Source organism: Corvus kubaryi, unplaced genomic scaffold (assembly GCF_017639235.1).
Source record: "Corvus kubaryi isolate FWS band 111438036 unplaced genomic scaffold, C.kubaryi_AGA036_p1.0 37148, whole genome shotgun sequence".
Lineage (NCBI taxonomy): Eukaryota > Metazoa > Chordata > Aves > Passeriformes > Corvidae > Corvus > Corvus kubaryi.
This window is the reverse complement of record NW_024581038.1, coordinates 575273-582409: the sequence shown is the minus strand read 5'-3', so window position 1 is coordinate 582409 and position 7137 is coordinate 575273. Positions and strand designations below refer to the sequence as shown.

The following is a 7137-nucleotide window of genomic DNA, read 5'->3' as shown; positions in this document are numbered from 1 at the left end:
AATTAGTCTTGAGACTTCCTTCTCTGTTGTAAGAAGTTCGAGACAAATTAAATCAGGCCTTATGGATGATTGATTCAGGCAAGCTTAACAGAATTTATATTGCCCAGTAGAGATAGATATCGATTGCTGCATGTTTCCCCAGAAACTTATGGATAACAAGGAGAGGAGAGAAAGACTGTCTCCCGTGATACTATTGTTCAAAGATACATGGCACTTTTAAAAAGTTTGCTGAAAGATAAAACCGATGTGGCAGATCACTGATGGATTCACCCTTTCTAAACCAGGAATGTCCACTTAAAAAAAATTTCCCTCCTGCTCTGTAGAGAACAAGGTGAAGTCAGGGATGGGAACCAGAGAAACATTTCAAAGCTTGGAAATTGCCGTTGGAGTTCCACTTTATAAGATGCTTGTGTTTCTTAACTACAGTATCTCCAAAGTCATTGAAGGAGAGCAAAGTGAGCCAGTGAGTGCCCTCTCTGTGTTCTCACATGGCCCTCAGTAAAGGAGCAGTACCTGCAAAGTCTGTGACAGAACGTTTTAAGTTGGATCTACAGCTTATGCTGTTTCCAGAAGGTTTCTGTCTCTTGCAGCTGGCAGGAAGAAATTAATGTGACACAGAGCAAGGGGCACTGCTATTTGTAGTGTAAAGCATGATGAGACCATGTCATGTAAAAATTTAGGAAAGGGAGACCCACTTGCTTTCCAGATTATCCACAGATAACTGGGCCCAGGGCTGACTAGACCTTGCCCTTCTTAGTCTGCATGTTATCTGTCTTCCAAGTCCTTGCAGGACCCTTATGATGCAGTCACAAACGATCTTATAGAGTAACCAATTTGGCACAATAAATCTGCTCATTTTAAACATTTTACAACCACAGATTCACAGTGTGGTTAGGCTAAGTCTGGGAACGCTCATGATCACAGACTCACAAATAGCGAAGTTTATTGGTTGCTATGAGAGAATAGGATTCAGAAATTACTATTCATGAGCACGCTGGTCACCATGGACTAAAGTCTACCTGACAGGCATCCTTATGGGGAGACATGGGTACAGGCTGTCAGCTGTCCCAGGACAGAAGAGTGACATCCCTCTTCTCTTAAGTTACATTTATATTGTTTTCTCTGAGGGTAAGGGAAAGGTAAAGTTGGTGTCATTTCATGATCAGGCAGGGTTTGAGTGACTTTAGACATATGTGTAAAGCATTTACAGGTTTTCCTTCCTTAGAGTACACAGAGCATTGAAAGCAATATGTATTTTTGAGTTACTTAAGCAAAGTTCAGCTTTTGGTCATGGTTGGGCCCTTCCTTGGCTCAGTTCCTGTTGGCTGCATTGTTTTAAACAGAGCATGACCACACCACCTCGGTGCTGCTCCATCCTTTGTTTCCTGCCTCTCTCAGGGCAGCACCCCAAGCTCCCTCAGTGTCCCTGCTCCTGGGGCTGCAGACTGCTGGCTTCTGCTGAATTATTGCCCACACAGACACTTCTCCTTGCTGAGCTTTGTCTTTCAGTGTTTCTCCACAGACTGAAGAGTGAGACATATACTTTTCCTGCCCTGAATTGGCAGCACTCAACAACAGCTATCCTCAAGATGGAGGTTTTTGACAGACCTGGTCAGAGGCATCCTTCTGCACCTAAAGATCACAGCTTCTTTACTGTATGTGGGGCACAATTGTATTGGTCAAAATGGGATTTTTACTCTTGACACATTCAAAAAAGGAAAGGCTGAAGAAGAAGAAAGTGACAAGAACAATTGCCACTTCTCTCTGTCCCAGTTATGGTGAAATACTGCACTTACAGCTCTTACCAAGTATGTCTCTTGGTATCTTAACTTTTACTGTTATTTATTGACTCTGGAACACTCACTGTCTTTTCGTCATTCCTGAGATTTACTTCCCCTTAGACATTCTCATCCTGAAACAAAAAGTTACATTTTTAAGTAGAGTATTATGTAGCCGCTTTCTCATACTTGGACCCCCCATGTTTTATTTTCCCAACCAGATCAGTTAAGAACTAAGAGGCTCTAAAATCTCCAGTTTCTACACACAGAAGTCTTTATGGCTCAGATATTACAGGTAATGATGGGTCTTATATATCTTTACGACGTTGCAGTCATAAAACTAAAAGTCATCACAGTATTCGAGATGAGCTTTTAATTGCACTCATAACTCACTGAAAATTCCCCACTAGCTAGCCAGCATGTTGCTCAGGTCAAAGATAAAATTTGCGTTTGCTAGCTGGGGGAACAGAGATAGCTCAGGACTAAGGTTGTTTCGTTTTGTTTTGTTTTTCCTTGCTAGATTTAAAATAAAAGAAAGCTGAAAGGTTTTAATTAATCACAGGTTTATGTACTCATCTGTACACGTAACGCTCCAGTGGATAGTACTGAAGTCCTGTAGATCTCAGTGGCCTCTTTGCTTCTGTGTTACTGCTAAGTAACCCCTCTCATAGAGCAGAGTAGGGAGACCACACCATATTCTTCGCAGGTCAGGACAAGCTTATGCCTTCAACCTGAGAATATTGGTATTCAAAGTCTTTTTTTTTTTAAACTCTAACACTTACACCCCTCACTGTGTTGCCCATTCTGGTTTAAATGACTTCTTAGTCTCTTTTCAGGATAATTAATTTTTAAGCAGACCTAAGTTCCTTCACCTCCCTAGAATACTTAGGTATTCATACAAATGTATACAAACCTATCCTTAGCATAGCCAGGAGAATTTCTAATTAACTAGGACCAGATTATCTCCCTTTCCTCTTAATGGCTTCTTAAAGAATGATTTTCTGAGTAGTGAGAGAACTTAGTCTTTCTGAGAGGCCATTAAGGAAAAACTTCAGAAAAAGACAGATGTTTGCAAAGCCTAAATATTCCTTTAGCTGGACTACAGAGGTCCTACATTGTTTTGCCTTTTAAACTTTCTAGTACTGTGACTGAGCTTTTACAGCTTCTCATTTAGTGTGAAACTGAAGGACATTCCAGGGTAACCGAGTCTAACACTATGAATTTCCCAGAGGTATTCGTGTGGATGCCATTAACAAATGGCGATTCGAGACTGAAGCACTGGAGTAACCCAGCTGATCTTGGGAAAATAAAAGGAAGACAGAGGATGGGATGGTTTCTGGCCATCCCCTCCCAGATGTCATCCTGTCACCTGCATCAGCTGTACAAGTGGCCTTAGCTAATAGAAGTCACCTTGTGTTTAGTCTCTAAGTGTCTTTGCCATGAGCAGATTCATTTGTCAGAAAGCTGGCTGTTGGAAGTGGTCCCTATGACATGAGAAGTCAGTTTAGAAGGTGTCACTTCCTTAAAAGCACACAAAAACCATGGGGAACACTCAGGAAGCAAGAACCCAAGTGTTTTACTTCTAGAAAGTTATTGTGTTAAAATTTTCACCAGACTGAACACTTTTTGTCACTTTCAAAGACATTTTTTTCCTGAGGAAATTACTTAAATTCTTGTAGCAGACAAGCCTAGCTGAAAACAGACCAACAAAAAGATTATCATATGTTAGAGTGTAGAAACATACCTGAAACAGGCCAGTGGGAAAGAGCTTCGATCTGATGACCACAATTATGCACATTTACCACTAGGAAAATGTAGTATTTTTACAAACACTTTTACTTTCTTCTTCCAGCCTTTTAGTCTTTTTCTGTACTCTTACTTGACTTCCCTTCACATAGCCCACCCTGTGGAAAGTAGATCTGCTCATCTTATACATCGGACTGTTGAACTCTTCACAGGGAATAGCAATCAAGACAGGCAGCACACAAAAAAACTCAGAAAGCACCAGATGGTTGCAAAATACACTGCATTTTACTGCTGTTCTTTTTTCCTTCTGGAACAAGGGGGTTTGTTTGTGGGCAGCTGCATCTATTTCAGAATGTCTTTCCCCTTCTGGTACATTCTTTCCTTTCCCTATATCATAGAATAATTGAGGTGGGAAGGCAGCTCTGCAGATCACCTGCTCAACCCCACAAACCAGACAGAGGAGGAGCAGGTTGCTCAGAGTTGTGTCTGGCTGGGTTTTGAACATCTCCAAGGATGGAAATGCTACAAATCCTGCTCCAGTGTTTGTCCACTCTCCCAGTAATAAAAGTGTAGTTTACTTTTTTTTTTTCCTTAAAGTTTAAAAATGGAATTTTCTGTATTTCAGTTTGTATCTATGATAAAATAACATTGATGGAAGCAGAAATGGGTATGTTCTAAATGCAAGAATTAGAATCCTTTTTGTTAAATTAATAAAAAGAAAGCCACAAAACTTTTCTTCACATAAGTTTGGTTAGCTTGCAGTTACTTATGCACAACGTTAGTGAGGAGGCAGGCATTCCACCTTCACCAGGTAGTTAGAAGCATCTGGTTGAAAAAAGCAAGTATTCAGGTGGACACCCAGGAATTTGAATTGAAAGTATGACTTTTTCATGGTGTAAGCACAGGCTTTTAGATAGCAAAATATTTCTCTTGTCAGCTCTTAGGTTTTTACATTGAACTTCTGTGATTCCTATGTTTTTTGGTTGCCCCTTTTTCTCCAGCATAAGGAGTAGTCTTTGTTAAATTTTTTTATTTTATTGTTTTGGCTTTTTTTCCTTTTCCATTTCCTTCTTCTCCTTTTCTTCTCTCTTATGATTCTCTGGAGAAGTTTGAATAGCATATATTTGAAAGGCAGCTTTCATCAGGAAACAAAACTCAAGAGTTTGAGCTGTTTTGTGGGAAGAATATGTTTTGTTTTTCCCTTTACACAGGACTAGGAAAGGAGTCCTATGCTACTCTCCTTTGTCTAGGAAATGAGAACTGCATGGGCTAGTGTCCTGTAGCATCTTCATGGGAAGCTGAAAACAGCTAACAGCAGATAGGAGATTGTTTTCTGCAGCTGGTGTGCCTGCAGATAATCAGTCCTTGACTTCCTCAGTCCTCCCTGTTTATAGGAAAAAAGAGGATAGGAAGGCTTTAAGAGCAAATAGTGATATTAGGGAAAGCTGGCTTCCTGAGGATCAAGGCCACAGGTGTGCACCTCTGTAGTGTCTCACGAGGGGTGTCTCATGTGGTCTCCCCCTGCTCCTCTTGTTTGAGGAGTCAGATTCTCACAGCTCATTGCCCATTGCAGAACACTGGCAAATTGCAGCGTTTTTGAGACCTCTGTCCTTTTTTTTTTTTTTTTTTTTTTTTGGATGAGTTACAAGGGAGGCTGGAGAAAGTCACCTGCATTTTCACACCAGAGTTTTTCCTAGGACTAGGAATTACATTTGCATGCAGTTCATCAACTTGAAAAGGATATAGGTCCTTGTTGTCATAACTGTGTTTCTGTGCAGCCACAAGTCTTTTCTGCATAAGTAGCTATTTTTTTCTGATTCCTCCTGTGCTGAGCTCACACAGACACTCAGTGGGGGTGCCAATCTCGTAACAGGGGTCTGCAGAATGTCAAGTGAACAGATTTTCCTGACACCACCAAGGTACCAATTTTAGTTCCTAAAATCTCTTTCTGTGTCCCTTTTCATTCAAGAACACTCTGCTTTCTTCTAATTCTGTATTCTTTTCTCACACTAAGTTAGTGATGAGACTGGTGTAAAAGGTGCTCTCCTTCTTAAATCTCGGTGGGGGATACTTTGTACCTCCTTTAGTCCATGTCTTGCATATTTTTAATGAAAGCCACACATCTGAAAACCATTTCAAAAAGAAAATTGGAAATGTAGCTCATTTCCAGTTTGAGTATTTGGATGTCTTGTGTTTTGACAATCTACCAAGACACTATAGCTTGCACAGCTAGAACTATGATCATTCTGTTTTTTGTTGAATCCTAGAAAACAGGATTGATTGCTATCTATCAACACATTATCCACATTATCTCACATTGATCTAAGCTGTGTGCTTTTTCTGAGGCATGAACAGGAATAACTATGCTTTAAAATCTGTTACTTTGACATGTTCCTAAATGATTTTAGTAATATAGGTTTGATAACTTTCCTGCAGAACTGTTAATTATTATCGCACTTTCAAGTGACTGGTTTTTTTAATGCTCTGAGCCTCTTTTGATATCTTTAGCCTAAAAACTTAGAACTGTTTTATACTGTGCAAATTGTCCTTCCTTGGGATAAACATTTTATAAGTCTATCCCTACTTTGAAAAATACTTATTTTAAGGGTAAAAATCTTTACGTAAGCTTGAATGTAATCAAGTAATTAAGTAAAAACATTACTTAAACAAGTAATCTTGAATGTCTGTGCTACATAATAGCTGGCAGATCATTGTAAATTTTCAGATTTGCCTCAGAGTTGCCTTAAGTTGGTGAAGAATTGATGAAGAATAACATGAGCCGGGCCCTGTGCTTATCTTGCACCTGGCTCAGGCAAGGCCTGAAGACTGAAATATATCTGGAGTGAAGCGAGTCCTCTCAGCTGATGTTGTTTCAGTGAGGCACAGGAGAACATCTGCATCTCTGCACCAGCCACTGGCCTCACTCCCCCTTCACTGTGAGAAACAAGCCTTGTTATAAATCTGGTTTGTTAAGGAGATAACGAAAAAACTCTCTGTTGAAGGTCAGAGAGCCTCTACTGCTGCCTCAGAGGGTGGAGGAGGACCCAAGTGTTTATTTTACCTTTTGTATCAACTATAAATTCTGACCAAAACCAACTGAGGCTCTCATTTACATATTAGTTTTCACCCCCCGGAGAATGCAAATGAAGAAAAAAAGAAAACATGCCTTACACGTATGACCATGGGTCACCAACATCCCACCCTATAACAGGCGATCGTTCCACCCCCTTGGGAAGGGCAAAAATTATAGTATAAAAGAAGGGGGGTGTTGGTGGCAAAAAAGGAGAGGGGGAAACATCTCTGCTCGCTTGGGAACGGTCCACGGTTCCTCTTTTCCTGAAGGGCCACTTTCGGGTAAGTTCTGCGCCTCCAGCTCCATTGGAGAGGACATGGGAATATATATATATATATCTATATATATCTATATATATCTATATATATATATCTGTGTCTATAGATCAATTATATTATATATATATATATTTATTTGTATATCTGTATGTATAGATAGAGTATATATTTTTTATGTATGTATGTATATATATATATAAAAATATACTATATATATTATATTATATTATATTATATTATATTATATTATATTATATTATAT

The 7137-nt window shown here is 39.5% G+C and overlaps 1 protein-coding gene across 6 annotated transcripts in view; it reads left to right on the top strand.

Annotated features, from left to right (window-relative positions):
• The first annotated feature begins 6607 nt into the window (after window positions 1-6607).
• Window positions 6608-7137, top strand: part of LOC121661347 — a 38550-nt gene continuing 38020 nt past the window's right edge. For all 6 annotated transcript variants that reach the window (XM_042021466.1, XM_042021468.1, XM_042021464.1 and 3 more), the window contains exon 1: window positions 6608-6878. The gene's annotated coding sequence lies outside the window, so the exon portion shown is untranslated. The remainder of the gene's footprint in view (window positions 6879-7137) is intronic.